Source organism: Mya arenaria, chromosome 5 (assembly GCF_026914265.1).
Source record: "Mya arenaria isolate MELC-2E11 chromosome 5, ASM2691426v1".
Lineage (NCBI taxonomy): Eukaryota > Metazoa > Mollusca > Bivalvia > Myida > Myidae > Mya > Mya arenaria.
This window is the reverse complement of record NC_069126.1, coordinates 2,555,820-2,575,160: the sequence shown is the minus strand read 5'-3', so window position 1 is coordinate 2,575,160 and position 19,341 is coordinate 2,555,820. Positions and strand designations below refer to the sequence as shown.

General features: G+C 35.3%; 1 protein-coding gene across 3 annotated transcripts in view; it reads right to left on the bottom strand.

Moving 5' to 3' along the window:
* Positions 1-19,341, bottom strand: part of LOC128234605 (roundabout homolog 2-like) — a 137,436-nt gene that overhangs the window by 90,202 nt on the left and 27,893 nt on the right. The gene's annotated exons all lie outside the window — the stretch shown is intronic.

The window sequence follows — 19,341 nt, the reverse complement described above, 5'->3', positions numbered from 1 at the left end:
AGGGGTGTTCAGGCTTTAGTAGTTTCACAGACTGTGAGTTGATGGTAGGTAGGGAGTATTTGTAGGGGTGTTCAGGCTTTAGTAGTTTCACAGGCTGTGAGTTGATGGTAGGTAGGGAGTGTTTGTAGGGGTGTTCAGGCTTTAGTTGTTTCACAGGCTGTGAGTTGATGGTAGGTAGGGAGTGTTTGTAGGGGTGTTCAGGCTTTAGTTGTCTCACAGACTGTGAGTTGATGGTAGGTAGGGAGTATTTGTAGGGGTGTTCAGGCTTTAGTAGTTTCACAGGCTGTGAGTTGATGGTGGGTAGGGAGTATTTGTAGGGGTGTTCAGGCTTTAGTAGTTTCACAGACTGTGAGTTGATGGTAGGTAGGGAGTATTTGTAGGGGTGTTCAGGCTTTAGTAGTTTCACAGGCTGTGAGTTGATGGTAGGTAGGGAGTATTTGTAGGGGTGTTCAGGCTTTAGTAGTTTCACAGGCTGTGAGTTGATGGTAGGTAGGGAGTATTTGTAGGGGTGTTCAGGCTTTAGTAGTTTCACAGGCTGTGAGTTGATGGTAGGTAGGGAGTGTTTGTAGGGGAGTTCAGGCTTTAGTTGTCTCACAGACTGTGAGTTGATGGTAGGTAGGGAGTATTTGTAGGGGTGTTCAGGCTTTAGTAGTTTCACAGGCTGTGAGTTGACGGTAGGTAGGGAGTGTTTGTAGGGGTGTTCAGGCTTTAGTTGTCTCACAGACTGTGAGTTGATGGTAGGTAAGGAGTATTTGTAGGGGTGTTCAGGCTTTAGTAGTTTCACAGGCTGTGAGTTGATGGTAGGTAGGGAGTATTTGTAGGGGTGTTCAGGCTTTAGTAGTTTCACAGGCTGAGTTGATGGTAGGTAGGGAGTATTTGTAGGGGTGTTCAGGCTTTAGTAGTTTCACAGACTGTGAGTTGATGGTGGGTAGGGAGTATTTGTAGGGGTGTTCAGGCTTTAGTAGTTTCACAGACTGTGAGTTGATGGTAGGTAGGGAGTATTTGTAGGGGTGTTCAGGCTTTAGTAGTTTCACAGGCTGTGAGTTGATGGTAGGTAGGGAGTATTTGTAGGGGTGTTCAGGCTTTAGTAGTTTCACAGACTGTGAGTTGATGGTAGGTAGGGAGTATTTGTAGGGGTGTTCAGGCTTTAGTAGTTTCACAGGCTGTGAGTTGATGGTAGGTAGGGAGTATTTGTAGGGGTGTTCAGGCTTTAGTAGTTTCACAGACTGTGAGTTGATGGTAGGTAGGGAGTATTTGTAGGGGTGTTCAGGCTTTAGTAGTTTCACAGGCTGTGAGTTGATCGTGGGTAGGGAGTGTTTGTAGGGGTGTTCAGGCTTTAGTTGTCTCACAGACTGTGAGTTGATGGTAGGTAAGGAGTATTTGTAGGGGTGTTCAGGCTTTAGTAGTTTCACAGGCTGTGAGTTGATGGTAGGTAGGGAGTGTTTGTAGGGGTGTTCAGGCTTTAGTTGTCTCACAGACTGTGAGTTGATGGTAGGTAGGGAGTATTTGTAGGGGTGTTCAGGCTTTAGTAGTTTCACAGGCTGTGAGTTGATGGTAGGTAGGGAGTATTTGTAGGGGTGTTCAGGCTTTAGTAGTTTCACAGACTGTGAGTTGATGGTAGGTAGGGAGTATTTGTAGGGGTGTTCAGGCTTTAGTAGTTTCACAGGCTGTGAGTTGATGGTAGGTAGGGAGTATTTGTAGGGGTGTTCAGGCTTTAGTAGTTTCACAGACTGTGAGTTGATGGTAGGTAGGGAGTATTTGTAGGGGTGTTCAGGCTTTAGTAGTTTCACAGGCTGTGAGTTGATCGTGGGTAGGGAGTATTTGTAGGGGTGTTCAGGCTTTAGTAGTTTCACAGGCTGTGAGTTGATGGTAGGTAGGGAGTATTTGTAGGGGTGTTCAGGCTTTAGTTGTTTCACAGACTGTGAGTTGATGGTAGGTAGGGAGTATTTGTAGGGGTGTTCAGGCTTTAGTTGTTTCACAGGCTGTGAGTTGATGGTAGGTAGGGAGTATTTGTAGGGGTGTTAAGGCTTTAGTTGTTTCACAGACTGTGAGTTGATGGTGGGAAGAAAGAGTTTGTTTTGCATTCATTTTAGCTACACAGCAGTCCTCCTATGGGTACATTGGTGCTTTAAGAAGTAATTGGAAGAAAAAAAATGTCAGCATATTTTTCTTCCAATTTTCAACCAAACAATTTGGTAGCCTGCAGTGTACCAATTGCTCTTGAAAATCATAACCTGTTCATATTTCATACTGATTTACTGCATTTTAATTGGTGAACAGATGCAAATAGACATATAAAATGCGCAAAGTGAATGCATGTGTCAAAACTCTGCAAAGGTTACTATATTCTGAGGCACCTGCACCAGCCTTAGCTATCAATCACTTACAAAAAACTCACGTTGAATACTTTTTTTGGAAATTTAGGAAATTTCAATAATTCACCTGGCTTTCTTTATGATTATTAGTTCAACTGAACCCCTTAAATATAAATCTAAAAAGAAATGTTTATTCCATCTGAGTCTGTCCAGTTGGTAGTTGAAGAGATTATTGGGTTACATAAATTTTACTATAAAAATTGTCAAAAAGGTCAGCTGTCACGGTGCAGTCAAAAACAGGCCTAAATGCATAATAAAACTGACTTTATTTTAAAGTGTTGGTTAGATGTTCAAAAGTTATAATATTGAATGTAGACTAATATAGTTTTATACATGTTTTACCGATGTGAGAATTTCGCATAAAAGTCAGTCCAAATTATAGGAGTTGCAATTTTGTAAAACTTTGTTTCATAAGTCAGCAACATTCCTTCAATTATGACCTGATAATTTGGCTCTTTTATGCAGAACATTTGGAGATTTTTTTTAAACTAATACTTAAATGCGTGTGGTTCAACTCCAAAGCAAACTGACACTAAATAATGCAATTTATTTATAAACAGCTGACTAAAAAGAACAGTAATGACCAATTTTCTTGTGTGTGTTTTCTTTTTCATGCTCATAAAAAATTGCAAAAACCTATTATTTACCAGCATAACAAGGCTTTCAGAGCATTTTAACATTTTTTGTTAAACAGTTACAACTTAATGAAACAAAACGATCAAATGATCTCATTCAGTTTATTAGAAGATCAAGAACACTTCTCACACAAGCGGGGAGGGAGAAGCACGAAACATCTGGGCGGCACCTGAGAGCAAGTTTTTGGCGAGAACAAAAAAACAATGTGAAGTACAAATCCTGGGATAGTCAAGAGAAAGGGGAGGAAAATTGTGAAATTCATAGCTCATTTCTCACTTTTAGGAACATTTATTGTAACCTCCCTCGGTATTTTATATGTTTTATCGCTATTGTAGTTGTTTGGGTGCCATGATGGTGCAATTAGAGGGTCTATTGAACTTTAATTGGCGGCAGCACACTCAACGTACCCACAAAGTAGCATTGAACCTATGATGAGGCAGAAGGGAAAACCCATTGCGGAGTTCCTTCATTTTGGAGGTGGTGCTATGGATCTATGGAATTTTGAATTACATATCTATGCACTTATTTACCTCATAACGAGCATGTGTTAAAAAAACAACAACATTTGCCTATTCACATTTAGAACTTTTTTTATGTTAATATATTAAGCATTTTCCAAAATCAATTACCTTCCCAACAGAATGAGAAGTAAAAGGAAGAAAAAAAAACTCTTTATAAAAGTACTTTTGTCCAACAATTCCAAGACTCATAAATATGATGCCAATTCCTGACAGCAGGGAAAAATTCAATTAAAACACATCTGTGAAAATGACCTCTTATGCCATGTCCTGCAAATTCCAATTAAAACCCAATTTCAAAGCCATTCTTTTGAGCATTCTGTTCCCACAAAAACCGAACCCAAAATGTCAAAGCTTCACCATAAACATGCTTAAAATAACACCAAAGTGAAACCCCAAAATTAGTATTTTAAATTCAGTTCTTTGTTGTTGCCTTGACCTATGCAAAATGTAATCACCTTCACCAATATTTCACACCTCGTTTACACTAGTCCATCCATCTTCAAAAAACACAAAATACCAGCATTTTACCAAATTGAATCCCCTTATACATGACAATAAACAATAGAGTGAGTACAAATTAAAGACCCTATGAATATTAATTGGATGTAACAGTGTCGTTATCCCTGGAACAACAATGAAGACCACTAGAGAATGGCCTGTAATTTACAAGGGCTTAAAACGGGTTTTCTCTATATCATTTACTTCAGACAAAAAAGGAACATTATTTGACAGAAATTAGCCATTGTTCCGATCACTCAATCCTTCATGGTAATGCTAACAACCTCTAGAAACCATCTGGCCAGTTGGGCTGACCATTGAGAAGTGGACATCAAACATTCCGGCCACTGATTCAGACCATTTCTCCCCCATTCAGCATTTTTCTCTGCACTTTTGTCATACCAAACCCCTTGTCAAAAGTTGGGAAGATTTATTTGAAATCTTTTGTCCTAATTGTGCTTATTTTATGGGCTGATTGCAACAGTTTCTGGGCTATTGGTCAGCTTCAACCTTTGGTCAGTTACAACTAATTAATCATTTCTCATTGGCTGTGATGTCCACTTGTGACTGACCAGGCTTGAAGATGACGCTCCAGGAATCCATTGGATAAGCAACTTTTGAAAGATGGGACCAAATCTATCTTTGATCCAAAACATTATTTCTTTAGACCCGACATTCTTTCTCCATTCCAAAAGATTCTTTGAGGTACAAAAAGTCTGAAATATCAATTGTGCATGATTTATTGAAATAAAATAATAGACTAATCTGTAGAACAATTTTCTAGACAGGCTGGCTGTTATTTGCATAGAAGATGCTCAAAACCCATTTACTTGAAAGTTTCTTTCATCAATCTTTCTGGCACCATTTTTTAAACAGCTCATTTACAAGTACTGTAAAACATTTAGTAAGTAGTTAATGTTTGGGTCTTTTTCATGTAACTTAAAATTCAATTCTCCAAGAAAAACATTGGAGGTATGGTAAATTCATAATAGGCCATCATTTATCACAGTGTGGCTTTACATTACACCCTGGTCACACATTATCACTCCATAAATTGCGACCTCCATCAACACCATGCAAGGTTTTAAATAACATTTACCACATGTCAAAATATTTTCAAACAATAAATCTGAAACCCTACCCCAATACAGATCAGCCTGCCCCATGCTGGTTTAATTTCACACAAAGCACCATGGATTACTGACCCCCTCTTTCTAATGACCCAACCTTCAACACCCCGACCCATGACCTTGCCCAGGTCACATTTTATCACCACGGTGACAAGCAATTTTATTGAAGCATGACAATTCAATCATTCACTTCTCACATGAATTTGATTCCTTGTCCATCAATGGTCATGTACCTTGACCATAGCTGATAATGATACCTTAATGAACCTTGGGGGACTCTAAATTACAAATGCCAGCACATGTCCTCGGTCACAGTGCTAGAAATGTTGTCAACAGTGAATATTGTAGAATCATTATCCTACATGCAGTGGCTGGGACCCACAATAGCAAATGATGGGAACCCTTGTTTCATACATAGGAGGCCAAACATACCATGATGACCTGTTGGAGTACACCGTCTCAATATATTCTTAATCAATGTGTCATTCATTACTGAACAAAACAATTTTTTTTAGAGCCATATGCATGCACGAAGTTTGATAGATAGCCAGTCTGAGTCACTCATTGCTAGTGATGGGCAATTGGCTTGATTATTTTAATCAATTAATCGTACAAACAGACCGATTAATCGGATTAATTGATAATTATCAGAAAATTTGAAAGAATACATTTTGGGTCATTTTTCATCTATTAAGTAGGTACTGCGGTTAATCAAATCACTCTTACTGCATGGCGTAAGAATTAAATAAAATAAAGCAACAAAGCAATAAACAACAAACATTAGAGAAAATACACTGTTATAAGACTGTCCAGCACTTTTTGGCAATAAATAAGGGCTAATTTTAGGGATAAAAAAATATTTTAGAGCTAATTTAGGGCTAAAATAAGGAATTTAAGGGCTAAATATGGTAGTTGTAAACATCATAATGGACTTACCTCTGCAAATTTAACAAGAAATAAACTCACATACTATAAGTACAGGAATGACATACACCAGGGTTCCATTGTTTCAGCTGTTAATTGGCTCTAACCTTTATAATTAAATCTTTGCCACAACATGCAGGAGGTCTAGAAATAATAACAAGAGCTGTCACAGAGACAGCGCGCTCAACTATTCCGCCACTTTTCAGTGTATGGATTGAAAAGTTTTGGCGAAACATGCATTGATCACTGTTAGATTAGATTTAAATGCAGTACATGATGTGCTGAGATATTTACATAAATTGAATTTTAACATAAATTTTAAGTCGAAAAAAGGGCATAATTTTGACAAAATGCTTGATAGAGTTACCTCCTCCTGTGTTCAGGTTGGGGGCATGATGATGAACAAGCATGCAAAGTTTCAAAGCCAGATGTCAATGGACTTTCAAAATACGCTCGGGTGACTAGGATAGCTCTCCTTATTCTTCGAATAGTCGAGCTAGAATTTAATAAAAATGTTGCAATTAAACATGTCTTTACTGATGACGATGCCTTTTTCTCTATTTGTTAAGGGTCATGCAATGAAGCTACTGTAAAGTTTCAGTGAATTTGGCCTGGTAGTTTCAGAGGAGATGTTTTTTAAAGCAAAACAGGAAGTCGGCCATTTTGTTGTTTTTGATCAATCGCGACCCCTTCTTGTACTTTTGTAAAAGGTTACCCAAGGAAGCTTCCTGTAAAGTTTCATTGAATTTGGACTGGTAGTTTTAGAGATGTTTTTTTTAAAGCAAAACAGGAAGTTTGCCATTTTGTTGTTGTTGTTGTTGATCAATCGTGACCCATTGTTGTATTTTTGTAGAGGGTCACCCAAGGAAGCTTCCTGTAAAGTTTCATTGAATTCGGAGTGGTAGATTCAGAGGAGATTTTTTTTTAAAGCAAAAGATGAAGTTTGCCATTTTGTTGTTTTTGATCAATCGTGACCCCTTGTTGTATTTTTGTAGAGGGTCACCCAAGGAAGCTTCCTGTAAAGTTTCATTGAATTTGGACTGGCAGTTTCAGAAAAGATGTGTTTTAAAGCAAAACAGGAAGTCAGCCATTTTGTTGTTGTTGTTGATCAATCGTGACCCCTTGTTGTATTTTTGTAGAGGGACACCCAAGGAAGCTTCCTGAGTAGTTTCATTGAATTTGGCCAGGTAGTTTCAGAGGAGATGTTTTTTTAAGCCATTGTTGATGGAAGGACGGACATAGACCGATCACAATAGCTAACCTTGAGCATTCGTGCTATGGTAAGCTAAAAATTAGGAATTGTCATTAAAAATAAGTTTTTTTTTAGGAATTCCCTTTGATTTGAGTGTTAATTACTGAAAAAAAATAGGAATTTTAGGGCCGCTGGACAGCCTGTGTTATTTTTTAACTTAATGTAAAGTCACAAACTGAAAAGTAAATGCTTCATGATAGCTCACTGTCAGTCCCTGACTTTGATAAAATGTTTACAAACTCATAAAATCAAGGATGACTTTTGGTGTAATCTGAAGGAAATCTTAAGGAAATGAAATTATCACTAACAAATTGTCAAATACTATATTACTAGATAATACAACTACGCCTGATGCTAACATTCTTCCTCATTTTCCAGGGTAATTATATATAACTTCATCAATTTGGTCATTATCTGCTTGTACAATTGTTACTTTTGCGTCCAGGCAATCTAGTCAATAATTAGAGTTTAAAGAGAAAATGAAATAAATGGAAAGATTTAGAACACAGATTCAACCCTTGAAAACATGGCACCATTTCTTTGATTAAACAATAAAGGCAAGACGTCATCACCAATCGTCTTTAAGCCCGCAGTGATGATTATCGCCAATAATCGGCCCACCACTACTAATTTCGCATTTTTATAATACAAACCATAATTATCAAGCAGATACTGATGTCCCAAGATTTTTTCTTCTGGATTCCAATTCCATAGCTTCTGTCACCACAGAGATGATGTATCAACATTTCATCACCCAGCTGACTAGCTGACCGTATGTTGTGAAAATATTCCTACTCCCTGGCCACTGGACAATATTTACGAAAATCAGTCACTGTCATTTTCCAGAGTGTACTAAGGATTGTTTTATTATGAAGTACGACATATTTGGTGCCTTTGCCAATCATAACCTGTCATTATTTAATAATTGTTAGTTGAAAAAAATGTCATTTTGAACAGGAAAACTACAGTAAGTTTGGTGCGCAAGGCTGGAAAACATGTGTCCTGAATTGTGACTACTTTTGATTCACTTTTATAATTATGAAGAAATTAACAAAAACATTGTACAGAAAGGTATATAAACCATGAAGGAGGGTCAAACCATTCTATCACAGACATTCTGGGCAAGGTCTTGACACACACTGGCATGTTAATCACTTGATGATAGGCTAGTGTGAAAATGATGAACATATTAACCCCTAATCATGACTCTGTTTTATGATTCCTGCAAACTATTATTTGATAGGTTAGATTAGACTCTAATGAGATCATTATAAACCAATCGTAATACAAGTAACATTTGCTGCCAGTATTTTGAGTTGATTGGTTCACAAGTTTAGCTACCTGGAGATCTAATATGGACCACCTGGATGGTGTAAACATAAGACACAGTCTGGTGTTCAAAGGAATCCTAAAACTACACCCAAGACAGGGTTACAAGCTAAATATTTGTAGCAGATTTTGTTTTTATTTTGCCAAACTCAGCAAACTTAATATAGTGGAAGAATTCCAGTTATCCCTCCCAATTTTGTGTATCAGGAATTGAACTTGTTATGAACTGGAGCTGTCTGAAAAATTCTCTTCTTACAAAAATAAGAATTTTTTAATTACTAAATGTTATTTTTAGACTTCATCAAAGTTCTGAAATATCAAGCCCTTTTTCAGACCAGAATTAACACGTATATATCAGACTATCATAATAATTAAAACAATAACATAGCTGAAACAGGAATTTGAAACATGCAGACTTTCTCTTGTTACTAAATTCCTTTATTTCTGCATTTTTGTTGCAAATGGCAGTGTCGCTCCTTGACCCATGGTCGCTTACAAATACAAATAAATTTAATTAACAAAGAACATGAAAAGTTCCACAATTTTGACATGAAAGCCTGATTATCACCGACAACAAATCATACCACAGTAATCACTTAATTACATTTACAACCAAGTTATCACACCATTTCACTCAATCAGAATTCTGCAAAGGAAAGGTTACAACATAATGGTTTGTGTGGTAATAAAGCAATTGCTGGCTCATTTCTCCGATGTTTGATGTGCGAAAGTCAATCATAGTTAATGCTGTGAAACAATGTGAAAACCTTATGAGTTCAGCGTTTTACGACACTTAGGTCGTAGGTGGCAACATTTTTCCAGCCAGTATGGGGTTTATACATTCACAGGCTGATCATTCTTCAGAAATTGTTTTCGGACAAATACATTCAACCCAAAATAATGGCAATTTCAGGTAAATGCCAAATGGAAAATTAAATTCCAAGTACTTTTAATCATCATGAAAAAAAATGTTTAATTTTGTTATTTCCATTACTAGAGGTCAACATATATTTCAGTATATCAGCAGTCAGCTGTTATTGATTTAACCCTTTGCATGCTGGGTAAATTGTCTTCTGCTCAAAAATGTCGTCTGGTTTATTCTAAATTTCTTTCAATTTACTTAAAACTTTGGGGATATATTGACTGAGTGGCAAACAGCTTGGAACCTGACCAGGCGCCGAGTTACTCGGCGTCTGGTCTGGTTCCAAGCTGTTTGCAAAGCCTTTAAAATCGCCATCAGCAGCTTAAGGGTTAAATCCAGTAGATATGAGCACTTGATAGATTGTTTACACATTAAACTGTAGATCACTAAAAGAAATAAAGGTTGTTAGTATGTACTTTCACAAAATAAATGGTTATGTGTGACTGACAAATCATTTATTTTTTCATTTATATTTAATTTATTCATTAAGTACATAGGAACAACCTTTAACCATTCCTTAAAGTCTTGCATGTCACAAATTGCATTAATGACTGTATTGAAATCATTGTGTGATTTAGTGGAGTAGCTGGACCAGAATTGATGGGCAGGCAGGTCCAGTTCATTAGGGGGATTCTTGTACATTTTTGTTAACGCATGATGAGCTTAGGTTCTTTTTCAACTTCATTTTAGAATGATTAAAATAACAAACATACACAAAAATAGAAAATAGAAGGGGACGCTAAAAAAAAGACTATATTCTTACCTGACTCAATTTTAAATGCATTTTTGACCTTTCAAACATTTCTAAAAATCAAGTGCTCAGCAGGTCCTGGCTTAATGGAGCTATGCAAGTGTGATTTACTTTCCAACAGCTTAATATATACTGAAATTGCTCAGTTAAAATCTGTATTAAAAACACTGGTATTTTAAATTTAATCAAAACCATTTTAATAAAAAGTCTCTTTTCATATCTTTTTTACAGAAAGCATAATTTATGTGCATACTTAAGCACTCAACATGTGTAAGAAATTATTTTTTATAAATATCATCTAAGAAGATTACCATGGCAGATATTATATACATGGCAAGAAAAACACTTAAAAACACTCAATTTACTGAAGCATTAATTAAATTTTCATTATATTTAATGATTTTTTGCAAGATTATTTGAATGCTAATGTATCTATAATAGTTTCTGTGTACATGTACTTATCATTTCATGTACAAGACTAAATAATGCAAAAAAATACAACATTTTTAACAAAGACATCCAAAAAATCACCATAGACCGAAATATCAGATGTTGCTCTTGTCACAATGAATGGCATTGAAGATGAAGTTCACTCAGAACCAAAGGAGGGGGACTTAGAAGGGAGACAGATAGGCATGGAGATAAATGAAGCATTACTTTCTACTGATCCATATAAATACAGAAACAGAGAAACAAATTCAAAATCATTTCGATGATCAAAGATGAAAATCCTGTCAGATATTTTTACCATCAATTTACGATTGTCAGATTTGGCGATAGTCCATCTACAGGTCCAAGCTAAGACAATGAAATATGGACCAAGCTTCACATATAATTACTTTTACTGTTCTCGCAATTTCTCTATATAGACAGCTGACTGTGTAACAATCTTTCAAACCGACCATTTGACAGGAACGCATAAATCTCCCGTGCACTTCGAGTCCAGTCAAATATTTGTTTCATATTTTTTCCATTGCCCTCTGCGACTGTATTTACATATATGCTCACACGCTTCCAATCTAAATATTGCAATCTAGCAATGCGTACCATTTCTCGGGGAAACTGATTGATATATTAAAGAAATATATTTGCCATACCCTGATATTTGTCAAGTATTCAGATATGGCAAAAATACATCACTCATGTACGAGCAAGTTAATATATCATATACATAATTTGATTTTTAGCACTTTTCAAAATTATTAAATGGGTTTATAACATTTTTTTAGCTAGAGCAAGTTAATATATTATTATATACGTAATTTAATTTTTAGCACTTTTCTAAATAATTGAATTGACTTAAAACAATTTTTTAACTAGACCATCACGGCAAGAATGCAAACGCTCATTTGTAGTGTTTCAGTAAAGAACAGGGCCAATTATGATGGCCCTACATCGCTCTGTTGTGCACCTGGAGAAACAAGGGAAACAAGCTATTGCCAAGGAAGTCATTGGTTGCTATCACAAAAGACAGTTGCTAAGGAAATTAGGTTGCCATGATGATATAAGTTTGCTAAGGAATGTGATGGTTTCTATGGAAATAAGGTGATTTGAAGGAAGTTGGTAATGGACCAATAGACAAATCTATACAGAAAATATCTCAGCTTTAGGCACTGCTGTTTTAGAGAAAAATATCCTAAAATATTTCCCTTATGTAAGCCTACGTAAAACAAGTGACTCCAGGAGCGTTATTTGAACAGTTTTGTTAGAGACCCACAGTCGGCAATGCTACATGCCATATAAATAAGCTCTAGGCCTTGCAATTTTGGAGGAAATTATTTCTAAATATTTTCCTTATATCAGTCTAAATAAAACTTATTCAGCCCATGGCAGCTATGTTTTTTTAACAACCTATCATCACTTGAAGTAATTTGGTCAAAGGTCACACAACAAACTTTTCTGTGATACTAGATGATTTAAAAAATTCATCTAGTCATAAAGTAAAAACTAGCCCTGAAGCTTCAACAGATGTGATTCAGAGTCATTTCAGGAACATTTCTGTGAAATTATTTTGAAATCTGAGGAGAAGAATTTCAAAAACTTTCATTTCAGTTGCCATGGCAACCTGAGTTTTGCATGGATCCACTATTTTGAAGGAATCAGGAAGATGACCAACCAAGGAACATTCCTGATGAAATTGGCCCAGTAGTTCAGGAGAAGATGTTGTTTGATGGAAAATGTTGATGAACGATGGAAGACAGACAGAAGACAACAGGCATGCAATGATTCATGACATTAGCTAAACTTTTATTCTTTGTATCAGTAATACTAACTTTACACAAAACATGAGTTAAAATTGAATGCCATATTTCCAATGACCAATAATCATGTTTTTAAATAGGAATAAAATTATCAACAGCATCACCAAGTTTTTCATATATACAGTTAACAGTTTTTCAAAGATTTTTTTCCTCTTTCAATATAAGCAGCATAATAGCAATTAAACAACAATTAAGCCTCCATTAGACGATTACTTTTTCCTCATTGACAGCAGCAAATGGCAGGGCCCAGATATGTTTAGTTCCATTTAGTTCTGGAAAAATGGTTATTCCAGCTCCAGAACCATGGAAACAAAATCATCAGAATTGCCAGAATTAATCAAATATCAATAACAATCATAGAGGCAATATTTGTACAAACATAACCATGAAACAAATGGGGCCATTCTGACCTTGTGACAGTTGTATGCACAAAACTAATGGCTGTGGCTGTAACCTATACACTCTTGGAAAATTGCAGCTATCCAAACTAATTAGACCCTGGTAACTTGTTACTGCCTCAAAAATCCACCAGGCAAGCATTATAGCTCAGATTCTGCATTAACTTGTTGATTGTGATTTCAGAATGTATTAATCATAAACCATGATTGCAGCAGATCAATTAATACAGAAATGCCTTCATAATCTTGAGAAATAGTCCATCGGAATGACTGTAATCATTTTAATGTGAAATTTGAATTTAGTGTCCATAACCACACATTCCTGGAAATGTATTTATTCTAACAGACCTTATAGAACCATTATTAAGCTGGTACATTTGAAAAATGGAAAAACAAACAGGCATTTCTTAACGTGGAGAAAATTCACTGATAGATGTAAGCGATTGCCGAGTGACTAGCACGCATCACACTTCTGGACCAGAGGGTCCCTGAGTGGGGTTCGATACCCACTCAGAGCTTGGTGGATGATGTGCTGAAATAATAACTTAAGTTCTTACCAACTGTAGATGATTTAAACTCTTTATAATATTCGCCCAAGGCCTGAAGCTTAATATGCTCATAATCAGTGCAGCATATTATATATTTAACCTTGACCTTGACTTTTATTCTGGCAGACATTGGTCTTGTCCTCAGCATCTATATAGTGTGTAGCAGAAGCGCCAGAGCATGTAGGTATCATTCTTAATATGTTTTTATACCAAAGAAATTAGAATATTTTGTAGGATAATAAATTCAGAACTGTAATGAAAAAGTAATCAAGATATTATTCAATAGACAAATTGGTGCCACTGTTGACCACAACTCATTGAAGTAAACTACCGAAAAATGATACTGGATAATAACTTCTAATGATGTACCTGCTAGATTTCTCACTGATATTCAAATTACCCCAACCAGTTCCCTGTAAATTATCATGCATTAAATTATGTACTCTAAATCTTGATAAAAGCTGTTATAACACTCAGTTTAACAAGAAAATTAGGCATATCAGTCATAAATGAACCAACAAACACTGAAAGAAAATGAAATAAGATCTCATTGCTCATGTCCCACACATAGGAAATATATAAAAGTATGTTTATTTCATGAAAATGATGTGATTTATGAATATTAAATGATTTGTTTAATATGCTGCAATCTAAATGATTAATTTCTTACTGCATTAAGGTTTTCCCCATGCTTATTGCACACTTAAAATATTTTCACAAATGCTTATTTCCCCCTTTTTTTTCCAATGCATTTTTGAATTTTGTGTTTACTATTTCATTTTTGAGTATTTTAATCATTTTAACAGCAAGCACTAAGGAAATCAAAGCGCTTAAAGTGCTGAAAGGCTTTCACCCTGCTACAATTTGTCAATATAGTCATGTTATTGTATAACAAATTATCATAAACATCTTAAGATAATATCCTCAATAATCTGGGCTGAAATTTTAGATAAAAACTGAGAAATCTTCACATACTTTCCATTCCATTCGGCAATACATGACTTTACTCACAAATCGTAGCAGACCGAAAGCCTGCAAATGCTTTACGCGCTTTGATTTTAATTTTAAAATCTGATAATATACATTTAGTAATGGTTAAAAGTTGTTAGTATGAACTTACACAAATAAATGGTTTTATGTCAAGTTATAGCCGATTAAAGGCTATTTTAAACATATAAACGATATATTATAATTTTATTTTAAACATTTTGGTTTGATATTTTATGCCAAGCATTTAATTGCATCTTCAATAAGATCCAGGTTTTTTCCAGGATTTATCAAGATGTCCAGTTTAATTTACAGGGAATAAGCTTGTCCGAATCTGATTACCCAGATTCTATTTTTAACCAATAGCATCTAGATCCCAAAATGTAATCACAGATAAATACATGTATTTCTTTGATTCAGTACATGTTCATCTAAAAACATTTTGCGTATTCTGCTTCTAATATTGCATTATGTAACTTGTCGATATTAAAATAATCGCACTGCTAATTTGATTGCGTAATTTTGCAAAATTGCAGCTTATTTGCGCTATACTGCATGTTAAGGCCACAAGCTCTGTAAGAGCCGATTTGTAATGTAACCACCACAGTTCTAACAGCGCTGGGGTTGATACGGTAGTGCGCGCATTTATTCGCCAAATGTTTAAAATGTTCTGTTGATCTGCCGATGGTAGATTCCGATCTAAGGTTATAAAAGTCTGCAGGAGTAGCCGCCTATACAGCCTTAAAAGTGTTTGTGAACAAAGACAATCCTACAATTCTTCCTGCTGCTCTATATAATATTGGAATACTGTTCATAAATCTAAAGTTTCATTATTATATTCCATTGTTTTAAAATTATTCATTGCTTAATCCTTTTAATTCTCTTAAAGAAAGTGCTTTCCGCAATATACTTCCAGCAAATTTCCAGACATCTGTAATTGCTTCTTGCAAAAAGATATGCATAAGAACAGCAAAACCATCCTTTAGCTACTGGTAGATATATTGGTGAATTATTCCAAATTTCAGTTGGTGTCCTTGTGCTGCCATTTTGGTACTTTAATCTACACTTAATTCTAAGATAATTTATTACTTCTACAATCAAAATGGTCTATCGCAGAGTGTTAAAATCAATTGTCTACAACACAAGGAATAAAATTGTTCTTGTGGCAGTAGTCATAAGAAAGCAATATTGTTTTACAGGGAATATTATGTTAATCACTTGTTCTGTTGGGATGTATCACTTCCAGTTGCTTGCACATGTCCACATCACATGAGACTGCAGGTCAAGTGCCGAAATTGCGTCTTAATGCAAGCAACAAGAAGCGATAAAATTTGACAGATCATACATCTACAATACATTTAGCATAAACTAACATTATTAAATATAAAAAGCATTTAACCTCAACCTCAACCAACATTTGACATTGTGTGATTACTCTTTTAGCCCACTGTGTGATAACACTAATATAGGCTACTGTGTGATAACACTTTAAGGTGACTATGTGATAACACTAATATAGGCAAACATGTGATAATACTAATATAGGCCATTGTGTGATAGCACTTTAAGGTAACTGTGTGATAACACTTTAAGGTCATTGTGTGATAACACTTATATTAGGCCATTGTGTGAGAACACTTTTAGACCATTGTGTGACAACACTAATATAGGCCACTGTGTGATAACACTTATAAAGGTCATAGTGTGATAACACTTACATCTATAGGCCACTGTTTGATAACACTTTTAGACCATTGTGTGATTACACTAATATAGGCCACTGTGTGATAGCACTTTAAGGTGACTATGTAATAACTCTTAAGGGTCATTGTGTGATAACACTTACATAGGCCACTGTTTGATAGCACTTTAAGGTGAATGTGTGATAACACTTTAAGGTCATTGTGTGATAACACTTTTGGGCCACTGTGTGATAACACTTTTAGGCCACTGTGTGATAACACTAATTTAGGCCACTGTATGATAACACTTTTAGGCCACTGTGTGATAACACTTTTAGGCCATTGTGTTATAACACTAATATAGGCCACTGTGTGATAACACTTTTAGGCCACTGTGTGATAACACTTTTAGGCCATTGTGTTATAACACTAATTTAGGCCACTGTATGATAACACTTTTAGGCCACTGTGTGATAACACGTTTAGGCCATTGTGTTATAACACTAATTTAGGCCACTGTATGATAACACTTTTAGGCCACTGTGTGATAACACTTTTAGGCCATTGTGTTATAACACTAATATAGGAATCAGAGTATACAGTGTGTAATTCGAAAAACCTGTTCCGATGTCTATATTTAATATTTTATTCTTGAAAATTACCAGGTCTGAAATAAAATAAATGATGCACTCATAAAAATGGTAGGCTTGCCATTCAATTTAAGCTTAATATGACAAAGACTTCTAACATCTATTCATAAAACTATCATATAATGCAATGGATAGAATGAATAGTTTCATTCTCAGATTTTCTAGAGCCAAATACTGCACCTTATCATGACATGTCTAGATAACATCAACTCTTATTTTCTCAGTACAACAAAGTCTGCTGATACTGTCAAACCTTTCCACTATTTAGACAGAATTTTAATTTCTCATAATTGAATTTATATGTACTCCATGAGTCTGACAGATGAATGCACGGAAATGGATGACTACATTGAAAAGAATGCACATTTTCTTGAAATCAGATTGGCATAATTTCATTATCATTTTAATTTCTGGAAATGCTGTGGATTATGTAGACATTTTAGTGTTTAATGGAAAATAATAATTACATCACGACAATAATTAATTACAACAGTAGCGGGGCTGTTTCTGGTGATCAAAGGTGAACAGAAACAGAAGTGGGGCAGTTTGTGTTGATCAAGGGACTTCACTCAAGGTGAACAGATACAGTAGTGGGGCAGTTTGTGTTGATCAAGGGACATAACTTAATGTGTACAGATACAGTAATTGGGCAGTTTCTGTTGATCAAGGGACATAACTCAAGGTGAACAGAAACAGTAATTGGTAGTTTCTGTTGATCAATGGACATAACACAAAGTGAACAGAAACAGTAATTGGGCAGTTTCTGTTGATCAAGGGACATAACTCAAGGTGAACAGAAACAGTAATTGGTAGTTTCTGTTGATCAATGGACATAACAGAAAGTGAACAGATACAGTAATTGGGCAGTTTCTGTTGATCAAGGGACATAACTCAAGGTGAACAGAAACAGTAATTGGGTAGTTTCTGTTGATCAAGGGACATAAATCAAGGTGAACATAAGCAGTAGTGGGGAACTTTCTGTTGATCAAGGGATATAACTCAAGGTGTACAGATATGGTAATAAGACAGTTTTTGTTGATCAAGGGACATAAAAGGGGTATAGAAACAGTGATAGGTCACTTTCAGTTGATCAAGGGACATAACTTAAAATGAGCAAAACCATAATGGGGCAGTTTCTGTTGATCAAGGGACACAACTCAAGGTGAACAGGAAGATAAATGGGGCAGTTTTTGTCGATCAAGGGACATAACTCAAAGTGTGCAGAAAGAGAAATGGGGCAGTTTCTGTTGATCAATGGACATAACTTGAGGTGAACAAAACCATAATGGGGCAGTTTCTGTTGATAAAGGACATAACTCAATGTGTACAGAAGCAGTAGTTGGTCAGTTTCTGTTGATGGAGGGACATAACTGAAGGTGTGCATGAACAGTAATGGGACAGCAAAGTGGTTTTAGATCTCAAATTGAATTCCCATTCTTTAATCTTTTTAGTTTTTTCCAATATTAGCAGAAATTTTTTGGCCTGATTAGAAGTATTGAATCTCCCATCATTCGGTAGTATGTAATAATTGTTAACATTGTAACTGATACATCTCATTGAAAAAGATGAAAGTTGAACCCACATCATTACTTTGAGGCAGTTGGTACAATAGTAACAATATCAAAGTACCACTTCAAAAGAAGCAATTTCTGCAACCAATTAAAGCAGTACCTACTTTTCCTTATAATAACGACCCTTTCAAAAGTTTTTCAGCGCCTCAAATGCATGATTATACGCATAATTACAGGTATTAAAATGATTCACCCATTGAGAAAAACCTATGTTAATAATCCATTTAACAGCTTTAGTGCCATCAAGAAAATTAAAGAAACTTGGACCACTTTTGAAATGCTTGAAGTTTGAAATATTTACATAACAATCTTAGCGCTCCCTAACAGAAAACATTTTATGGTTAGTTTTTGCCAAAGTTGTTAATCTAATTATTTCATATAAAACCTCTCAAATTATCACTTGCACAGCTCTAAATGCTCAAGTCACAAATGGTTTCCATCAATTTAACTTCATATTTTGCACATTACAACTGACAGTCTTCCCAGGAGTTTAATTTAATGCATGCAGGCATTTTATCAGGTGAATTGCACATGTTTTTGAATTTCATGCTTTGAATTTGAAAGTTTATATTGCCCTTCACAAAAGCCTTTTCCAGCCTCCTTCAGAATACTCTTCAGTCATGGAGTTCCAGAATTGCAAGCCAGACACATCTATATAAATTTAAATATTACTGATATTACACAATGGATCCTGTAAAACTTTGACAATAACAAGATAAGATTTATCATTTTATATATTCTTATGAGTTATTATTGTTTTATTAATGCATAATAAACATTCATGCACGTTCTTTGTATTCATAAAATGAAACGTACAGTTGCTAAAATAAGAGCTGACACAATTTGTGTATTGTTTCTGTGGAAAGAAAATAAATCACTGTACGCCCAATGCAATAAAAAAGTTAA